This window comes from Dromiciops gliroides, chromosome 2 (genome assembly GCF_019393635.1).
Source record: "Dromiciops gliroides isolate mDroGli1 chromosome 2, mDroGli1.pri, whole genome shotgun sequence".
In the NCBI taxonomy this organism is placed as follows: Eukaryota; Metazoa; Chordata; class Mammalia; order Microbiotheria; family Microbiotheriidae; genus Dromiciops; species Dromiciops gliroides.
The window spans coordinates 356,577,084-356,599,765 of record NC_057862.1 but is presented as its reverse complement, the minus strand read 5'-3'; the positions used below and the strand labels follow the sequence as shown (position 1 = coordinate 356,599,765).

Genomic DNA, 22,682 nt, shown 5'->3' with positions numbered 1-22,682 from the left:
GATAGTAAAGGCAAGAGCAACAATAAGAATTCCATTATTTCCACGCTTCGTGGATTGGTTAATAGACTTCTGAAGTGCTCACTACAGCTTTGAGTTGGCAAAGCGGCTCCATCTTTGTAACTCATACCAGACTTGGGCACCTTTCCTTTGGGATCTGATCGCTTTGTAGGATTGAAATCTGGTTTACAAAAAAGAAAGGAGGATGGAGGAAGAAAATAAAGGTGTGAAATGCTGCCTTTCTCTAAAAGTTTGTAAACTCTCTGATAACAGGACGTGTCACATAGATCTCTGTATAGCTGTTGCCTAGCACAATGCCTAGCAAATAGCAAGGACTTAATAAATGTTTGGATGAATGAATGAATGATAAGGTGCAAGCATAGTCATTGTTTAAAAAATCAGATTAGGTACCAGATAAGTGGGTATCAAAGCTGAGCTGGGGAATTGATGGAACAGTAGGTTGTTGTTAGTGTATGGGAGACTGTGGTCTCCTTTGCATTCAGAGGAACTCCTCTGGCTATGCTAACTTTTACCCACTTCAAAGCCTCTTGAGGTTTTGCTCAGATCAATATGTGATTATTTCAAGAGACAATAGGAGAGGCAGCGGTTTCAGGATCAGAAGAACTGATCCTACCTACTTCTTAGAATTATGAGGAATTATAATTGTATTGTACACCTTAATATGCTATATAAATGTGTTATTTTATTTAGTACCTCAAAAAAGCTGATACTATTAACGTTAGCATCCCTGCCACAGAAGCTGATAGCAACTTTTCTATACTGCAAGAGTTTCTATGTACAAAACAAGTGATCACCCAGTGGTCAAGTCCTTGGTAATGAGCTTCAGCTCATCTGAACTTGATTAATTCTTGGACAATAGACATACCATCTGTTGCATACGCAGAACTTAAAGGCCTTCCAGCTTGGAAAGATCAGCTAGAGTTTGTACTCTTTGGACATTGTTTTTGACAGCCTGGGGTGACCTCCACACCACAAGGAGGCATCAGACTACTTTGGGATTATGCTTCAACAGTGTCTCCTGTAGTAAAGGACTTGATCACTGGATACTAGGTTTTGTGAACCCATTTCTTCTCTACCCCTCCTGTGCTGATACTAAGATATGGCGCCTTTTCCTGTAGTCTGTACTTAGGTTGCCCATAGAGGTTTACTTTATTTTACTGTTTCTTAAACTTTTATTTGGATAGGACCTATACTTTATTAGTATAAGGAACTGTTTTGCAATTTATAGTCTTAGAGAGTTGCCTAGGGGACTAAAAAGTTAAGTGATTTGCCTAAGGTCATGCAGAATCAATATATGTCAGAGTCAAGGCTTGAACTCAGTTCTTCCTGACTCTAAGTCAATGAGTCAGTCTATAAGCATTTATTAAGTACAATGTGTCAGGCACTGTACTGAGTGCTTGGGGTACAAAGAAAGGCAAAGGTAGTCCCTGCCCTCAAGCAGATCCCAGTCTAATGAAGGAGACAACAAACAAACAAAAATATAAAAACAAGATATATACAGGCTAAAAAGGATGAGAGAGAGAGAGAGAGAGAGAGAGGAGTTGAAGACAGTCCCTGAGTTGTAAGCCTGAGGGACTAGGAGGACGGTGTTGTCCTCTACAGCAGGGCTTCTGAATCTTTTTCCACTGGCAACCCCTTTTCTCCTGAGAAATTTTTAGTCGACCCCAGGTATCTAGGTATATAAAGTAGGTAGACATAACCTTCTGCTGTTACCAATTTTTTTGCAACCCAAATATATATATTTTTTGCAACCCAAATATATGTTTTCTCATATAATTTACTTTAATAACATTTTAGTTTCCCCCAGTTACACTTAAAATAACATTTAACATTTGTTTTGTGTTTTTTTAAAGTTTTTTTTTTTTTTTAACGGGGCAATGGGGGTTAAGTGACTTGCCCAGGGTCACATAGGTAGTAAGTGTCAAGTGTCTGAGGTTGCATTTGAACTCAGGTACTCTTGAATCCAGGGCTGGTGCTTTATCCACTGCGCCACCTAGCTGCCCCCTTTTTTAAATTTTGAGTTCCAAATTCTATCCTCTCCTTTCCCTCCGCCCCCCCCCCCCCGCCGGGAATCCTACTGATGGTTTGGTTAGGACTGAACACCACCACTGCTATTTAGTCTAGCATAGGATGTGAAACAGCTATTCAAATCTGGAAGTTCATTTAGGGGTGGCAAAGACCTGTCTTGTATCTGAACAATCAGCATGGAGATGAACAAGAACAAGAACAAGAACAAGAACATATTTTACAAGTCACCTCATCTGACACAGCAGTCCTTGCTGAACAGTGGTAGTGCTTGTTTCATCCTGGATTATCTCTAGAGAGATAGTGTGTCCCTAAAGAGGTTGGGCAATACCTCTGTTCACTTTGTTATGTAGCCCAAGCTGAATGAATGTTAATTATAGTGTCATCATGGACTTTTGGTAAATTGGTCCCCAGTCCCAGGGCAGGTACTAAACATATCCACAATACACAAAACTTCTTGGATGGAGAAGAGAAAAAGGGACACTGATAGAACACCTAGAACCCTCTAAAAGGGAAAGTCCCAGTTGTGTCATTCTGTACTTAATTAAGTCTTACATTGGGTTAGTGCCCTTTTTGCTATCTTTTTAAAAATCCAATTTAAAAAATCAGTTTTGAAAATCTCTCCTTTCCACCTCCATCTTCTCTACCCATTAAGAAGGCAAGAAAAACATAATCCATTACAAATATGTATAGTCAAGGCAAAGAAATTCCCATATAAGCTACATCAAAGGGGAGGGGAGGGAAGACCTCAATCTACACTAAGTCCATCAATTCCCTTTCCGAAGTTGAATAGTATTTTCATTCACCTAGAACTGGTTGGTCATTGTATTGATGAAAGTTGCTAAGGCTTTTGAAGTTTGTTTTCTTTAAAATATTATTATTGCATGAATTGTTCTCCTACTTCTGCTCACTTCACTCTGCATTAATTTATACAGATCTTGAGTTTTTCTGACACCATTTCCATCATTTCTTCTTCTTTTTTTTTTGTGGGGCAATGAGGGTTAAGTGACTTGCCCAGCTAGTGTCAAGTGTCTGAGGCCAGATTTGAGTTCAGGTCCTCCTGAATCCAGGGCCAGTGCTTTATCTACTGCGCCACCTAGTTGTCCCCCATCTCCATCATTTCTTACAGCACCATAGAATTCTATCACTTTCACATACCATAACTTGTTCAGCCATTCCCCATTTCATGAACGTCCTCTCAGTTTCCAGTTCTTTGCTGCTACAAAAAGAGTGGAGATATATATATATATATGTATATATATATATATATATATATTTTTAATGGGTCTTTTCCTTCTGTCTTTGATCTCTTTGGGGATAAACACCTAGTTAGTAATAGTATCACTAGGTCAAAGGATATGCACAGTTTAATAGGTTTGAAGGCAAAGTTCCAAACTGTTTCCAAAGTGTTCAGACTAGCTCCAACCAACAGTCCATTAACGTACCTGTTTTTCCCCAGGCTCTTCAGGATTGGTCATTTTCCTTGTTTGTAGCCAATCTGATGGATGTGAGGTGGTACCTTAGGTTTATTTTAATTTACCTTTCTCTAATTATTATTCACTGACCATTCTAATCAGTCCAAAGAAAATATGGTTGGAGCTAGTCTTTTATCTATCAACAATAGAAATGACCTCACCTTCTCTTTTAATCCCTTAGTTAAATGTCACTTGGAAAAATGGCAACGGTGTCCCCTTGCCCCTCCAAAATTGCCTGTAAAGCAACTTCACTTGCTCCCTTCTTCTAGATTCCCCACAACTACAGCACAGTAGAAATATGCTTTAGGAAGAACACTGACAAGCTGGAAGGTGTCAGAGGAGGAATTATCATTATCATCAACATAATTTTCTTTATTATCACCACTGGCATTTACAGGATGTTTTAGAATTTTATCTCCTTTCTTTTTTTTTTTTTTCCCTGGGAAATGGTGGGGTTAAGTGACTTGCCCAGGGTCACAGGCAAGATTTGAACTCAGGTCCTCCTGAATCCAAGGCCCATGCTTTATCTACTGCACCACCTAGCTGCCCCCTGTTTTAGCATTTTCAAAGCATTTGAACCTCATGACAGGCCTCTGATGTAGGTATTGCAGGTATTATTATCCCCATTTTACTGACGAGAAAACCAAGGCTAAGTTAAGTGACTTGCCCCTGATGTGGACTTTGAATATAAGGCTCTAAGCCTCATACTCTAACGATTACAAGAAGACTGCATCTCGTGGCCTGTGAGGAACTTAGAAGAGAACTGGGAATATTTGGACTGAAGAGGAAGGGACAAAGGGAGGACATGATAATTTTCTTCAAGTTTCTGATGGGTTGACACAAGGAAGGATGATTGGACTTTTTTCCATTTGGTCCCCAGGGGAGAGCAGAATTTAAAGCAATCAGTCCAAGTTGCAGAGAAATAGGTGTATGCTTAAAGGAAGGAAAACCTTCTTACCAATTAGGGCCGGTCACAGGTGGTAAGGAGGTAGTGAGTTCACCTTTACTTAGGCTTTCAGGTCAAGGTTTGCATGGTCATAGGCCTTGGAAGAGATCTTCGTTGTACAGGTATAATTTGGACTAGAGCGTCCTTGAGGTCCCAACTTTAGTGCTTTGTGATTCAATGGAGTCTCTGACACTCTGAAAGATACCATCTGTGCCTTCTTGCCCCTGCATATCCCAAGCACCCTATTCTCCTTACTAGACTGACAAATGAGCAAGGAAAACTACATTCCAACAAAAGCCAGCATCTGGAATAAGCTTCTTGCAACTTTTACTGCTCTCCCTTTCTTTTATCCATTGCCTACAGGTAACCTCAGAGTAGGAGAATGTCTGGTACCCTCATCAGGGCTATTGACCTCAGCTGTTGGCTTTCCAGCTTCCCAATTCCCCTGTGTCTCTGACTCTACTAGCAAAATCTATATATCAGGAAGATTTGTGGGGGGGGGGGGCGGTGCGGGGTGGAATACTTCCTAAGGAACTGGATCATTATACTTCTGTCACCCAGAGGAACGCATATTCCTACAGTTCTCTTTGCTCCCAAATAGAAGGGAAGTGTAGGTGAGGAGGAGTAGCTGAAGCCCCACTCCTGCAAGGGGCTGGATTTTGAACAGAGACATTCAGGACTTGGGCTTGATCAAGGTCTTTACTTACAGAGGTTTTATTACATCATCAGGTATGTGGCCTGAGAGTGATGCCTCGGCTGCCACCCAAGTTATCTTATCCTTCTTGAAAACTGGTAGCAAGGTTTTCAAGTCTCCCTCCCCCTCCTGATACCCCCTTAGCCCTCCATGTAATTGATGGCATCTTTATGTCCCCAGTGCCTTTTCTCAATGTGAGGCCTCTCTCTACCTGCTTGACATTTCTGACTAAATTCAGAAAGCGTAACTTCCTCTGTTTTACTGTAATGCTGATGGTCCTGAGTTTTGGCTTGAATCACATAAACAGGCCAACATAAAGATGCTTGATTCAGCAGTTTAGCAGCTGTCAGCTCCATTTGTTTAAAAAAGAAAAAGGGGAAAAAATTTCAAAGTGAAGTTCAGGGTACAAAATAGTCATTATTGTGTGAACAAGACACTTTTATACTTAGTGTACCAAGCCTGAGCATTTTATGGGCAAACTTGAGTTATGGACTATATATTTTATGTCCCTAACCTAGCAAAGCAACTGCAAATACATAAAGGGCACTAGAAACAATAATAATCAAAGGCTAATTATTGCAGATGTTTTCCATTTCCCCTCTCATTTTCTTTTCTTTTTTTTTCCCCCCTCGGAGAATGTTCCTCCTTCCTCCTCATCTTCCCACATACACCTTTTCCCAAGACTTCATGATCAAAGAATTGCTTGGATCTAGATGAGCTCCTTCCTACTCTGAGATATTGTGATTCGTGAGGGCTATTCAGCACCAACTGTGGGCACTAGGAGCACTGAGATGAGCCAGGGTACCTTGTCTGAGGCTTCTTGAGAAAGAAGGCATGTGATCGCAACCATTTTCACCACTTTCCCCCATAACAAGGTCTCTTTTCCTAGGGAATGATCCCACATCCCTTCAGGGCTCCAATTACAAGATATCAACTTTCATTTGTGATCTTTGCCAATCCAAATGCTCTTATCCCTGGGCATGTCTGAGAAACTGGCCCACATTAGGATAAAAGCAGAGTTACTTTTCACTTGGGATTGCTGCCGGAACCTGTACAAGATATGTTTGTAACAAATTGGAATGTTTGCCCTTCAGTGTGATGAGGTCTAATCGTGGGTCTGATGTGTTTGATCCTAGGAGTAAGGACTGAAGGGAAGGGGAAACTCAGGGTTTAGGGGAAAGTCCACTGAACTGGCCATTGGTTGTAAGTCATCTTTTTTGAGGAGAGAAGCCACTTTGCAAATATTCTTGGGCTGGTGCTCACTCTGTGTCTCCCTCTGTGTCTCTGTGTCTCTACCTCTCTCTCTCTCTCTCTCTCTCTCTCTCTCTCTCTCTCTCTCTCTCTCTGTCTGTCTCTCTTTCTCCTTCCTTCCCTCCTCCCCACTGCCCTGCCCCACATCATGCCTTCCTCTCTCTTTTTCTCCTTCTCTCTTTTCTAAGCCTTTGTTTGCTTCCATTTATTACTCCTCAAACTTGATCCTCTACTGGAAATGGCAAGGAGAACACAGAATACTAGCTGAAAACGAAGGGGGACTTAAGGAAAATTCAGTTTAACAAATGTTCATTCAACTCCTGAGGATGGAGCACAGATATAGAGAGGTGAATTTGGGCCCTATATAGGAAAGAACTTACTAACAATTTATGAGGTCCAAAATAGAACTCATTCATCAAATATTTATTGAGTGAGTACATTGTGTGAGCCAGTTTATGTGGTTGGTTGGGGGGGAAACTATAAAAAGAAATGATATGGCCCTGCTCTCACAAAACTTATTTTTTAGTAGGACGGGTAAGACATGTACACAAACAATTATAATACAGATTCGGATAGGATAAGTGCCTGTGAAAATTGTGGTATGGTGCAAAGAGCATTGGGTTAGGAGTTAGAAGAGCTAGATTTAAATCTCTCCACTATTTGGGTGACCTTTGACTTGTCATCATTTTCTCATCTATAAAATTGATGGGTTGGATTTCATCATCTCTAGAGTTACTTTTTTTTTTTTTTGGAAGGCCAATGAGGGTTAAGTGACTTGCCCAGGGTCACACAGCTAGTTAAGTGTCAAGTGTCTGAGGCTGGATTTGAACTCAGGTCCTCCTGAATCCAAGGCAGTGCTTTATACACTGTGCCACCTAGCTGCCCCCTAGAGTTAGTTTCAACTCTACATCCTAGCTTCAAATTTGGCTCAAATGAAGGAGAGGTCTCTTGGCCAAGAGAAGGCTTCATGATGGAGGTAGGGTTTGAAGAGCCCTTGAGGGACAGCTAGGTATTGCCATATAGGAGAGGACAAGCCATCCTGTCACCATAACCATTCTAGCACATGTTGGATGGCCCCTTGCTGGGGATCAGATCCATACTTTGAGGAGAATGTTGACTAAGATTCTGCTATAATGTCCCTTCTAACTCTAAGACTCTGTGATCCAGTTTGATTGTGAGAGGAAGAAAATATTAAGAGGGAAGTATCCAGTCAATCAAAATTGTTTTCCAGGATAATGTTTCCATACAGGGAAAGGAGTCAGTGGAGGTAGAAATATGGAAGATGCTTGAGAGACAGTGGATGACTGTGGGAGTGATGGTCCAGAAAAAAAGAGGATAGGTTAGATAATAATAGAGAATCGTTTCTTTTTTTCTTCCCTTTTTGGCAATTCTTCATTTTTGTTTTATAAAATTTCTGTTGATATCTTTTGTTTTTATGGCAGTCATTTCCTGACAGGCCTCTCCCCCTCCTCTCCTTGTAACAGAGGAAAACAATTAAGGAAAACCAATTGGCACAGGGATCATATCTGTCCACATAGTCCACATTCTCTACCAGTTGTCCCTTATCTCCCCAGCAAAAGCAGAGAGGTGCATTTCCTCATTCTTTTCTCAGATGAAAATTACCCATCATAATTGTATGGCATCCAGTTTTGTTTTTATTGTTCTGTTCATTTATATGATTATAATCACAGTATATATTGTTTTCCATAATAAAGTCCTAAAAATATATGTTGAATGAAGAAAGTTGGTCTAATTTAGGCTTTTCATTTATTTCAATTGACCTCTTCCTTAATAAGCCTGAATTCAGGAGGTCTCGTCATCTTCTGTGAAGTCTATGAATATGATGTCTTTAAAAAAGAGTCTCTATGGTCACAGGAGAACCAACCATTTCTCCTGGCTCTGAGTTGGGGTGGGGGGGCGCCTCCTGGCTGCCCAGGGCTGTCACTGAATTATTGTCATGAGCTGTCAACCATAGGAGTCCGATGTTCTTTTGAGACTAAGGTTCATGTGCTCCCCTCCCCATTCCCCCATCTTCCCCTCCACTGTAAAATCTCTTTGGGGCCTCTTTTGTGTCAGATAATTTACAGGTTAAGGATTCTTAACCTGAACTGGGGGGATAGGTTTCAGGGCATTTGTGAACTTGAATGAGGAAAAAAATTACATCTTAATTTTCAACTAACTTCTAACTGAAATTTAGCATCTTTCCAGGATTAAAGCCCATTTTCTAAGGAGTCCATGGGCTTCTCCAGACTGCCAAAGGGATCTCTTCTCTCTCTCCCTCCTCTTCCCCCTCCCCCTTTCCCCTCTCCTTTCCTTCCCTCCCTCCCCTTTTCTCTGTCTCTCTGTTTCTCTGTTTCTCTGTTTCTCTCTCTCTCTCTCTCTCTCTCTCTCTCTCTCTCTCTCTCTCTCTCTCTCACACACACACACACACACACACACACACACACACACACACACACACACAGAGTTTAAGAGCCCTTGGTTTGGAGGATGCAGTATTAGGATACTAGGACATGATAATAAAAGCTAGTGGGGGGGGGCAGCTAGGTGATGCAGTGGATAGACCACCGGCCCTGGATTCAGGAAGACCTGAGTTCAAATTCAACCTCAGACCCTTGACACTTACTAGCTGTGTGACCCTGGGAAAGTCACTTAACCCCAATTGCCTCACCAAAAAAAAAAAAGCTAGTGGGTCTTGGATCAGGCTAGTCTACCTGTGATGGTGAGCAGAACCTGATGAGGGCATGACCTATGAAGGAAGGAAGGGTCCAACTGAGGTTGGAAGAAATGGTGCATCCATCTATGGTGTTGAAACCTCTAGATCTTTCTTTCCTTGTGTCATTTTGGGGAGGGGATAGCCACAGGTATCTGTATCAGTTTTATGAGTCCATGGTTTGGGCTCAGGCTACTCCAGAGCCCATGTATGAAACACAGGAGAGTTTGAGTTATAAGAAATGAACTGTGAATGGTTGCTCCCAGACCAGAGCTGCCTATAGGAATCATTCCAGCTGAGCTTATTAACCTATTCCCAATTTTAAAGACATCTGGTAGGAATGAAGTTCTGTAATCTGCTTTTTCTCTGCTTTTTCACTTTGTGTCAGCAGCTCTGCAGCACCAGGCACGATGGTTAACCTGTTATTGGCATGTAGTTTAACATTTTCCCATTGGTCTCTGTGATCACTGCCCCTCCTGCCCAACACACCCAGGGGATATGGTATTCAACTAGCAATTTAGAAATGTTTTGTCTCTAGTATAACATGAGTCTTACTCTAAGAAACAAAAAAGAGGTTTGCTAAACTATAATGTCACTTAGCTTGTTTCCTAATGGTACAGTACCAAAAGAAAGTTAATTTGACTATGTTAAGTTCATTGGACATTGAACCGTTGGATGTTCATAGCATGAAGGCTCAAAAGGGTACATTCTACCCATAATTATAGAGTCAAATCATTGGGCTGGCTATGGCTACCCTAGGCTCCTAGCTGTTGAGTTGGAGACATCTCAAAGACTAAACTGAGGTCCATAGAGATTGAGTCACTTGCCCAAGGACACATAATAGTTGTTTAAATTAAGATTTGAACCCAGGGCCTCTGATTCTAGTGCCAGATTTCTTGGGATCCTTGAACTGGGGGAATGGGGAAAATGCATCTTTATTTTCACTACCCACTAATTAAAATTTAGCTTTTCCTTTAATTATTTAAGCACATTGTTCTGATGAAAACATAGCCTTTATCAGACTGCCAAAGGGGCCCTGCTCTAGAGCCAGTTCTTTTCCACTGTGATATGTTACCTCCCACCAGACCACTAATAATCTTCTGTCTTTGGTTTATGAAGATGATACCATTCAACCACCATCTGTAAATCTTCATAGTTATTTTTTCCAGTTGTGTGGATAGATACTTAGAGATAAAGATGATAATAGTAGATAATATAACATGATACTATAATAATATAATAGTTCCCATTCATCTAGCTCTAACAACTTAAAACTGCTTTCCACACAACAACACTGGACAGGTAGGTGATGTATGTATGAATAATTTTTTTTGTCTCAGAGAGAGAAAGAGTTTCCCAAGGTCATAAAATTAGTAAGTGTAGCAGTAAAGATTCAAACTCAGAGCTCCTAACTGAAATGGTATATCCAATGTTGTTTCAACCAATTCCCCCTCTCTCCTACTAACCCTCATAACCATAGGATACTTAAGGATTCATGGGCATTTTTAAGCATAAAGGATTGAGTCAGAGAACAAGTGCCCATAGTGGAGTTTCTTGGGTCTTTGATGGAATTTATTATTTTTTTTTTAGTGAGGCAATTGGGGTTAAGTGACTTGCCCAGGGTCACACAGCTAGTAAGTGTTAAGTGTCTGAGGCTGGATTTGAACTCAGGTACTCCTGACTCCAGGGCCGGTGCTCTATCCACTGTGCCACCTAGCTGCCCCCGGAATTTATTTTTGCTAAGTCTTTCTAAGGCATGTATAATAATTCAATTATACATAACTAATTACTAATATGCTCAAAGAAATACTTTAGTTGCCTAAGGTATCCATTCAGTGAAGTCTATTTTTCCATTCTATAATTCTTATCACTCTTTAGGAAGTTAACTAACCTAAATCACCTTTACTAGATAGATATTTCCTTCTAACACCAACATAATAATGTGAAGAGTAATTGATAGGAAATGTGGTATCTTCCACAGAGACAGTTTAAGTTTGTAACAGTTGTTCTTGGCCTTAAATCCATCATTATTTCCCTTAAATATAATTAAGCATGGTTTCTAAATTAAAGAAGTCAACCCAAATCATTTTATTAATCATTTGATGTTTATGGATGAAGTTTATATTGTATGGTTTTAAAAAACCCATTAAATATCTCCATTCATTTCTTGGCATCTTTCTCCAGCAAGATCAAAATGTCATTTGTATAATATTATTAAATTTCCTCAAGGAGAGAGAGAGAGAGAGGCTGAAGGACTTGAGTTTGAATCTGGAAGCTACAGTGAACCAATGGATGAATGTGAAACTCATACATACCTTGTTCTCATCCAGGGAAAACCCATCAAGCATAAAGATATCAAAGAGAAGGCTGTGGCTGAATATGTTAAGAGACTTATAGGCATCCTAAAATCAAAGCTAAATGGGTAGGAATATACTAAAAGCATTGAACACTTATGTATTGCCAATCTTGATGTATACTTTTAGAACTGTAAAATGAGGTTGTAGGGGGGCAGCTAAGTGGCACAGTGGATAAAGCACCAGCTTTGGATTCAGAAGGACCTGAGTTTGAACCTGGCCTCAGACACTTTACACTTGCTAGCTGTGTGACTATGACCCTCATTGCCCAGCAAAAAAAAAAAAAATGGGATTGTAACAGATTCAAAAAGTATCTTAACAAAAATATCTAACAAAGCACAGGGCCTATCACTTTAAAGCAGCTGTAGAAAGATTAGCACTTCATTGGAAGAAAGGAGAAAAAAATGATCATCTTATATCACATGATAGATTTTTAAACATACAGAATTACTTTTGGAACAAGCAGACTTACTTCATTGAGCAATACTCAATGCTAATCACAGATACCAGTTAAGCCATAACATCAGGTTATGAATAATGTAGAACCCAAAGTAGTTTACCCCTGGATGGTTCCTATGAAATGGATAAGACCCAAGAATAGAATCAAAAAGTTCCTCTATGTGCCACATCTACCTGAACTCAATCAGTATGCCAACAAAGAAGAATGAACAAATGCCTAAGTCATGCAGGATTATTTATAGAAATGAGTTTATGGTGGCAATTCGGGAACGGGTTATTGCCACAAGAAATTACACAAAGATTATCTAAAGGAACCCAGACATGGTGATCAGTGTGATCCAAGAAAACGGTAGAAAAGTATGCAGCCCTTCACCAAAGGGCTATAAAACGAGCACCCCTGTACATCCCCCACCAAGACCAATCTAATGACTAGGATTATATGTGACAAGGTTGCTATCATATTTCATGGCCCGACAGGCAACAAATCCCCATACTATAAATACCATCCTTGAAATATCCCAGAGAATCCAACCAAAAAACTACTTACTGGTACCAGAGCATTATCACAAACTGAACTATTATTGCCCACAATCTCCCTGATAGACGGCTGGTCCATAACATTTTTACAGAGTTGTCACCGTACTTTAGATTTATGATTTCTGGGGCATGTGGAACAAGAAGCTTTAAACATACAGAGACCCAGCAGGGAAATCAGACTCATACAGGCAAAGAATGCCACTCCTATCACCCCCGTTATCCCGTCTGCCACTGGAGTTCTGGTACTGAAGCTACTTTCTGTAAGCCTTGAAGGTTGGGCTTGCATCCTAGCACTCTTACTCAACTCCAAAAAGCAGTCATTTTATCCACCTGTGCAATAGGACAAGAAATATACAAGAATAATGTCAGGATAATGACTTGTCCCAGCACCATTTCCATCTGAGTCCCATTGATAAAATGAGGAGATGATAAGTTATCATCATTATACATTGTATAGTACTGTGGGGTTTGTAAAAAAGCTTTATATACATTATATCATGTAAGACTCACACCCTCGCCCCCCCTTGGAGGTAGATGCTATTATTGTCTTCATTTCACAGCTCAGGAAACAGCAGATCATATTCCTCTCACCTCAGAAACGTGTGGGAAAGAGAACGTGCTGCCCAAGGAATATGATCCGAAGAGCAGCTGCTTTAGATACATTGGCCAGAGGGTCCCCGTCTCTCCGACCTTTCTTTGATGAGGAAAGTGTTGAGGGCCCTCTTTATAATTGGCAAGCCATGTTTGTGTTAAGCCAGCTCTGCTTTGGCAGCAAGGTGGTACAGTGGATAGAACACTGAGCTTGGAATCAGGAAGATTCATCTTCATGAGTTCAAGCCTGACCTCAGAAACTTACTAGGTGTGTAACCCTGGGCAAGTCACTTAACCTTGTTGCCCTCAGTTTCCTTATCTGTAAGATGAACTGGAGAAGGAAATGGCAAACAACTCCAGTATCTTTGCCAAGAAAAACTCCAAAATGGCATCATGAAGAGTCGTCCATGACTGGAACAACTGAACAACCACTACAACCTCTGACTCTAAATCCAGCTTTCTCAATACTCTTTCATTTCAGTGGGAATAAAGGACTCTATTCACTTTGGTTTTTCTGAAAATGTCTATTTGCTCTTTGGCCCAAAGTGGCCTGTGGTCAGAAATCTCAAGTTTGCATCTTGGTCAGGAAGGCTCCCTCTCCAGGTGATATGGGTTAAATCAGATAATTCATATTTATTTGGGGAACTCATTGAGAAGAAAGAAACTTTTCCCATGGCTATATTACAGAAGGAAACAAACCCTAACCCCTGTCCACAAAAAATACCACATTTTTCTGGGGAACTATTCACATTTTTTAAAAAACAAATATGCCCCTCCCCAATAAAACAAAACAACTTCAGTGCCCCTGGGCAGGGTGTTTCCTTAGCAGGAGTCAAGATTTTGTCACCATCTTTACACACAGAAGACGGTGTCTTTGATGACCCCTCCCCTAAGGAAGAGGCCAGGGTCACAATGAAACTGTAGTCTTAATAGGTTGTTATGTAGTACAGTTAGCAACTTCTATGTTCCATGAACAGATTCCTTCTTCATAGAAGATTTGAATCAATTTTGCTTCAAAACCCCACAGGGTCGTTTGAATGGAAGTTTATGATCAGTAGCTGGCATAAATAGGGCTCAGAGTTCCCCATGAATGCCACAGGGAAAACACTGTAAAATATGCTTTTGGGGGGGCTGATTTTTTTTAAACTTGTGTATCACCTTTTTATGGTTTGTTTTTTGTCCAGATTTCCAAAGTCAACATTTACTGACTTCGGAGATGAGGATAGCATGGCTAGAATCTTAAAGCTGGAAGGAAAGGATCTCAAAAGTTCTTGGGTCCAAATTTCAATCTAAAGGCAGGAATTCTCTCTATAATATATCTGACAAATGTTCAATCAATCTCCTTTTTTTCAATTCTGAATTTCACAACCTGCCCAAATAGGATCAGTGTGTTTATATGCAAGAAGGACTAAAAAAGATGTTTATGCATGCAGCCACAAGTCCTTTCCCATATACAGCTTGCTTTTTGCTTCCAAGCATACATGTTCAGTGTTTTCCTTTGAAAATGTTCTTGCTGGGGGCAGCTAGGTGGTGCAGTGGATAAAGCACTGGCCCTGGATTCAAGAGGACCTGAGTTCAAATCAGACCTCAGACACTTTACACTTACTAGCTGTGTGACCCTGGGCAAGTCACTTAACCCTTATTGCCCCACATAAAAAAAAAGAAAGAAAAGAAAACCAACCCCCCCCCAAATTCCTACTTTGTGTTTTCCACTTCCCTTCCTTTTCTTCCCTCTGTGCATTAAAAATGCTTCAATAACTCTCGTGCTAGATGTGTGACCTTAGGTAAGCCATTTGACCTTTGCTTACCTCAGTTTCCTCAACTGTAAAATAGAGATAATAATAGCACCTACTTCACAGGGTTGTTGTAAGGATCAAATGAGATACGATTTATAAAAGCAACAACAAAAAAAGCAATAACACAGTGCCTGGTACATAGTATGTATTTATAAAAGCTTGTTCCTTTCCCTTCCTTTTTCTTAGTTTTCTTCTTTTATTTTTGTTTTTATAACCCTATCAATATCTCTACTCCACCTTCCCCAAAATTTAAAAGAAAGAAAAACAAACCCTTTTGTCAAATACACATCAGGTATAACTTGATACAAGCACAGCCAAGCATATCTGATGCCATCAAGCCAAGTCAAAACATATTTCCCCTTGGCAATGTTCCAAAAACCCTATCTTATTCTGCACGTTGAGTTCATTACCTTACTTATCCAGGAGGTAGGTGCTCTATTTTGTCACTTGTCCTCTGCAATCCTGTCAACCAGATTTTTCTTTTTCTAAAGGAATTTCCTAAAGGAATAAACATTTTTATTTATAGTTTTGGGCTCCAATTGTTATCCCTCCTTCCCTCCCTCCCCTCCCCCCCTCTCTGAGGTGGTAAGCAATCAGATATGGGTTATACATGTACGATTATGTAAAACATGACCATATTAGTAATTTTGTATATGAAAACTTGAATAAAAGAAAAAATGAAAGAAAGTGAAAAATAGCATGCTTCAGTGTGTTCCATCAATATCAGTTCTTTCTTTGGAGGTGGATAGTATGCTTCATCAATAGTCCTTTGGGATTGTCTTGGATCCCTGTATTGTTGAGAATATTTAAGTCATACACAGTTCTTCATCAAACAATATTGCTGTCTCTGTGCACAATGTTCTCTTGGTTCTGCTCACTTCAGATTTTTCTTAAAATTCTCTAGTAATGAGAAAGTCATTGCTTCCAGAGATAGTTTGTTCCATTGTTAACTCTATTAATTAAAAAGTCTTCTTTCAATTGATTTTCTTTTTGGTGGGGCAGTTGGGGTTAAGTGACTTGCCTAGGGTCACACAGCTAGTAAGTGTCAAGTGTCTGAGTCCGGATTTGAACTCAGGTCCTCCTGAATCCAGGACCCATGCTTTATCTACTGTGCCACCTAGCTGCCTCCTTTCAACTGATCTTAAATGTGTTTCTGTGGGGTTCTCATCCAATGGACCTAATTTAGGCCTCAGAAGGTAAACCAAAAGTCCAATTCCCTATCTACATGGCAACCCTCTGGATATTTAACTAATAGCTAGCACTTACAGAGTGAACTTTAAGGTTTGCAGAATGCTTTACAAATATTGTTTTATCTTCACAACAACCCTGAGAGCTAGTTGATATTATTCACCTCCATTTCACAGATAAGGAAACTAAAGCAGACAGAGGTTAAACAACTTCCCCAGGGTCCCACAGTTAGTGTCTGTGACTGGATTTGAACTCAAGTCTTCCTGACTTCAGGTCCAATTCTCCATCCACTGTGTCACTTAGTTGCCCAGTGGTGATTTTCTTGCCCACTATCTGACCTCAGTCTCTTCTTCTGCCAGCTAAACATGCCCTCTTCTTTCAACAGCTCTTCATGTGACACAGCTTCCAGGCCTCCAAGATATCCTGGTCAGTCTTTTAGTTTTTCAGTGCTCTCCTAAAATGTAGCATCTGGTGAACACAGTCTATTGAGACTGGGGCTGAAAGGAGCAGGAATATCCCCCTTCTCATTTGGGAGAGCTTCCATTACTGCCATTGGAGTTTCTGTTAGCTTTTTGGACTATCATGTCACACTGCTGCCTCATCTTGGAACTGTAGATTCATTAAACCTAGGCATTTCCCCCCAAATTGTTTTCTAGACATTCTCCACCTATCTCATATTTTCTAGTTGATTTTTGGAATCTACATATGTAAGTTTTTTCCCTGTTGATTCTACTTTGTTAGATTTATCCTCTTGTTCCCACCCATCCGCATTTTTGTTAGGTTCTAATTCTCTCTTCCAGACAGGTGAGGAGGTGATCATGAAGTACTGAGAGGGGACATTGAGACCCAGAACCTTTTCTTGGGAAGCTAAGTTAAAGGAATAGAGGCTTTCCCCTATTCTATGCTTTAGGCATGAGAGTGGTGTAGGAATGGGGATAAATGATCTAAAAAGAAATGCTTCCGAACAGAGTTAGACAGGATTTAATTTAAGAAAGTTTCAGCCATCTGCAGTAAGGGGATGAACAGCTATAACATCTCCCAGGAATTGTAGAAAATGTGCTTCTCCTTTCTTGGAAGGTATGCCCATTTGACACCTGTGAATGATTGTGATTTCTGCCAGTTTGTGTCCTCCTCACTCCCTCAAGTACAGAATGAGACGGGTGGACAATATGGTCTGGATGAAGTTCTCTGTGGGAACTAGATCTCCCAGAAAAGCCTGTGAGTTATTCTGATATCTTTCAGTGTACCCAGTTTGAAAGGACGATGGGGGGAAAATATTTGCTGCTTCAAAATTTGCAAACTGGAGACCAGACTGGGAGGGCCCGCATAGAACAATGGAAGGGTACTCGTTCATACCAGTGCTAGGGGAAGGAAGTATTTAACCCTTCAAGTGTCTGGTCTATAATTGCAGAATGAGACCTACTGGTAGGCAGTTTTTCGTGTTTCTCTAGTAAAAGGTGGGCAATGTGCAGAAGTGAACCCGGAGACTGCAAGCGGTGGGAGCGAGAGGAGGAGGACCGGGCAGGCTAGTGATAGTGGCGGCAGCAGCGTAGCCCTGACATTGGCAGCTCTGATGTCAGAGCAGGTGATATATGTTAACTGCTTTTCCAAGACTGAGGTCAAGCAAAGATTGTGTATGCCACTCCCTAGCATTTAGCATATGAGTGTAATTGCTACTGACCCTGTGTTGAAAATACAGAGTGAGAGAACTCATAGGTTCCATTTCTGGAAGTGGTAACCTTAGGAAATGAGATGTTAGAGTGCTTGCTGCTTTATTTGATTCGTTCTTATTTACCTTTCATTCTGTTCTAATATCCTTTGCTTTACAATAGTCTCTATTTGTTCTAGCCTGATCAGAAAAGATTCAGTGATGGTAATGTTTTACATAATCACATATGTACAATCCATATTTGATTGCTTGCCGCCTTAGGGAAGGGGGAGCGGGGAGGGAAGGAGGGATAAAAATTGGAACTCAAAACTCTAAGTAAAAAATGTTTATTTTTTTTTAAAGAATAGATTTAGGGGACAGCTAGGTGGTGTAGTGGCTAAAGCACCAGCCCTGGATTCAGGAGGACCTGTGTGGACCCTGGGCAAGTCACTTAACCCTCATTGCCCCGTCCCCCCAAAAATCAAGAATACAGTTAGAAGACCTAAAATGTTTCCCTGACAAAGAATAGATTCAGTGGAAATGGGGGCTCATGAGCTGTGGATTGACATAAATGACTAACCTTTGAATACTATGGGCCCAGAAGTAGTAAACAGGATGAACATGTTTGGGGGTTCAGAGTGCCACAGATAGTAGATTCTGAGCTGTTGAATTCAATTTACAAACAGGACTGGATTTAAGGGCCACCACTCACCCTAGATAAAACCTATCCATTCTAACTGTTTGGCAAGATAGATCAATAGATGTCAATCTGTATCTACCTATGCGTCTCTTCTCTCTCTCTCCTCTCTCTCTCTCTTCTCTACTCCTCTCACACACACACACACCACACACACACACACCCACACACACAACACACGCATTGGAGAGAGGAGAATCTTTCTTGTGGGAAACTCCCTCCACCAATCTCCTCTCTTATCATTCTTAATGGCCCCAAGCAAATTCTGAGATATTAAGTCTTTCCCATCATTATATAAATAATATGTGTCAGTGTCAGGACTTGAACACCTGGCTTCCTGAGTCTGATTGGCCCTCAATCTTCTCTGCCATGCTGTGTCTCAGTAAGAAATACAGTTCTGGGGCAGCTAGGTGGCACAGTGGATAGAGCACTGGCCTTGGATTCAGGAGGACCTGAGTTCAAATCCAGCCTCAGACACTTAACACTAATTAGCTGTGTGACCCTGGGCAAGTCACTTAACCCCAATTGCCTCACCAAAAAAAAAAAATGCAGTTTTGTAATTTCAGACGGACCAAGGACAGAATTTTAAGAAAAGAGAATTATTTTTGACATGTTAAGGGCAAAAGTTTTAAAAATAAAGTTTTAACTAATTAAAAAAGACAACATTTTCACTGGTATAGGTTGTAAAGTTTGGGTTTATTTTGTAATTTTTGAACTGTTTGCAAACCTGATTTGTTCAAGTAAGTCAAAAACAATTTTCCGCATGAAACCGACAGAAAATGGAACTTTAAAAAGCAGATATAGTTGTGATATGCCTCTGCTTCTCCCTTGCCCTGAGGGCTTCCTCACTATATCAGAAGAGGCCCTTCCAGGTCTCCCCTTCCCCAGTATGGCTCTACTGTGGTGGTTGAAAGCCCACAAGCCCCTTATCTTGGGATTCTTTCCCAAGTGAAAGAAATTTCAGCCAAAAGAAAGTTTTGAATATGTTTGCCATGGTTTGTGTGCTCAGAATGAAGAATTCTTTCCACTGTCTGCACTTGGTATGGAATCAAGAATCACAGACTCACCAGGGCTTTTCACATGTGAATTGTCCTCTCCCATTGTCTGCTGGCAGCCTTGACTGTGAGTGAAACTGGGAACCAAAGAATTCTTTCTCTTTCTCCTAATACCCTCAGACAGGGTAGATGGCTTGGCTTCCTCCTTCACTGGAAATCTGACTGGAGCTCCTTCATCTCCCTTCTTTCATATTTAATACTACTGTGCAGAATCATCCGCTTTCTCCTCCTTCCCTCCCACCATGGAGGAAGAAGTCTCTCTACTTCCCACTAAAGGTAATCCACACTCACACCCGTGATTGTGCCCTTCTTGTTTTCTGACATTGGATTGTGCTTGGAATGTACACTTCCATCTCTTAGGACTTTTTATTTCCTTTAACGCTCAGGTCAAGTGACACCTCCTATCTTGAGTCCTTTCCTATTCTCCCCGGCCAAAACCACCCCCCCCTTACCCTTTATTTATTTTGTATATGTTATCTCCATCATAAAATGTAAACTTCATGAGGGCAGGAATTGCTTTATTTTGGTCTTTCTATCCCCAGTGTCTAACTTAGTGCTTGGCACATAGTATAATAACAAAGGCATTTTGATGGATTGATTTCTCTTGATATCATCCTGTCTACTTCAGCCTCTTTTCCACTGGCTTTCCTATATGCCTACAAACATGTTTAGATGCCTCAAATTATTTTTTAATGTGTCCTTGTAATTTGATTTCCACCAGTCACCACTCAACTGAAACAAGTTTCTCACAGGTAACCTCATATATAGATCAAATCTAATGCTGGTGGGGTTGGTTTTTTCCAGATCTCATATTTTTTCACTAATTTGTAGCATTTAAACATCACTCTCTTTCTTTTTTTTTAGTGAGGCAATTGGGGTTAAGTGACTTGCCCAGGGTCACACAGCTAGTAAGAGTTAAGTGTCTGAGACCGGATTTGAACTCAGGTACTCCTGACTCCAGGGCCGGTGCTCTATCCACTTCGCCATCTAGCTGCCCATCACCCTCTTTCAACTCAATTAAATTCAACAAGTATCTAGTAAGCATCTGCTGTGCACAAAGCATTGGTCTAGCCACCAAGATAAAAAGAAAGAACAGCCTCTGCCCAAGGAGCTTCCATCTCCCTAAGAGGATAAAACAGATTCACAGATTAGTATAATACAAGATTTTAGAGAAGGAGAACTATCATCCAGGAGGAATCAAGAAGGAGAAAAACTTCAAAGAGAAAGTGACAATTAAGTTGAGCCTTGAAGGAAAACAAGGATTCTGAAACATAGAAATGAAGAAGAAATGCATTCTAGGTCAAGTAATCCTAGTGGAGTTAAAATATAGAGCATATGAAGGCAGGTCAAGCTAACAAACATTTATAAAACATAAGGTGATTTATGGCTATGAAGGCTGATTGGGTTTCTAAATGGCAGTCTAAAGAGTTTTGACTTTTATCCTGCAAGCAGTAGGGAGCCACTGAAGGTTTTGAGCAGGGTATCTCATAATCAGATCATTAAGTTGAAAAGATTATTTTGGCAACTATGCGGAAAATAGATTGAAAATGGTAGAACTGAAAGCAAAGAGATCAATCAGGAAGCTAAACTAAAGGATATATGGGCCTGAAGTCAGGTGAGGACTGTGTGAATAAACGGAAGGGTTCCTACAAGAGAGATGTTAGGGAGGTAAAACTGACAAGAGCAACTAAGTGGTGTGGTAATAGAGCACTGGACCTGGAGTCAGGAAGATCTGAGTTCAAACCTAGCTCTCGGACACTATTAGCTGTGTGACCCTGGACAAGTCACTTAACCCTGTTTGACTCCATTTCCTCATCTGTAAAATAAGCTAGAGAAGGATATGGTAAAGCACTCCAGTATCTTTGCCAAGAAAATCCCAAATGGGGTCTCAAAGAGTCAGATACAACTGAAATGACTAAACTATCACCACCACTACCACCACAACAACAAAAGAAATAACAGGACATGGAATCTGATTGTATATCATGAGTTGGGAAACAAAGCATGCATTTCCCTAGGAGGAATCTGAGGTCTGGAGATTAGGAGATAGTTGATGACCCAGCAAAGGCATCTGAGAAGGAGTGGTCAGATATAGGGAAAGGGAAAACCTGTAGAGAGTTGTGTCACAGAAGGCAGAAAGAGAGTGTTCAACAGTATCAGTTTCTACAGACAAGTCATAGAAGATGAGAACTGAGAAAAGGTAGGCTTTCTGAATTCTGTCTTCTCCATGATTTCTGAGATCCCTCATTTCTTTTCCTTCCTAGAAAGTAGTTATAACTTCTTTTTGTAAGGATGAACTTCTTCTTCTTCTTCTTCTTCTTCTTCTTCTTCTTCTTCTTCTTCTTCTTCTTCTTCTTCTTCTTCGGCAATGAGGGTTAAATGACTTGCTCAGGGTCACACAGCCAGTAAGTGTCAAGTGTTTGAGGCCGGATTTGAACTCAGGTCCTCCTGAATCGAGGGCCAGTGCTTTATCCACTGCACCACCTAGCTGCCCCCAGGATGACTTCTTTTTTAAAATTATATCTTTAGGATAAATCCACAGCAATGAGATAGTTAGGTCAAAGGCTATACTCAATTTTGTGAATCTCATTTTAGTAAACTATGAGTCAGAATTCCAGAAAGGGCTTACATAGACTGGATCAAATCTTGGATACTAAAAACAAAACAAACAAAAGAACCAACCATTCTCTCTTTTGGCCTCTGGAAAATCTTAGAATATAAATATAGGACAAAGATATCTTGTGTCTAGTTCTCCATGGATGTACATAAAAGGGTCCCTAGATCCTGTACAAGCATTCAAGGTAACAGTGCATAAATCTGGAATAAGATACCCTTTGTTCTACCCAACAGAAAAAAAATCATGATACAGAATAAAGAATACACAAAAAACTCACAGCCAGTCATAAACATCTGACAGATAAAATTTGTTTCCTCTTGGGTCTTGCTTTTCCCTTTCAGTCTTCCATATTACCATAATGTGATTCTGACTCCCTTCCAGAGCAAAGCACTTGGAATTGCTGGAAAGACAACTCCCCAGTTATCTAGTGAGTCCTATTTTCACCACAGAGATGTATAGAGACATCCAAACTTAGAGTACTCTAAGGGATTGCATTCTCTCATTATGAAAACAACCCTGCAATTGCTAAAGGGGCAAAGCCTTTTCTATAGTAACTTCATCATCTAAGTAATTCATGGTATTGTGGGAAGCAAAGTCCAGGTCTTTCCTCTTCCCTAT

General features: G+C 40.5%; 1 protein-coding gene across 6 annotated transcripts in view; it reads left to right on the top strand.

The window, feature by feature from the left end:
- COL23A1 (collagen type XXIII alpha 1 chain) overlaps positions 1-22,682 on the top strand; it is a 494,698-nt gene that overhangs the window by 108,845 nt on the left and 363,171 nt on the right. The window lies entirely within an intron of this gene.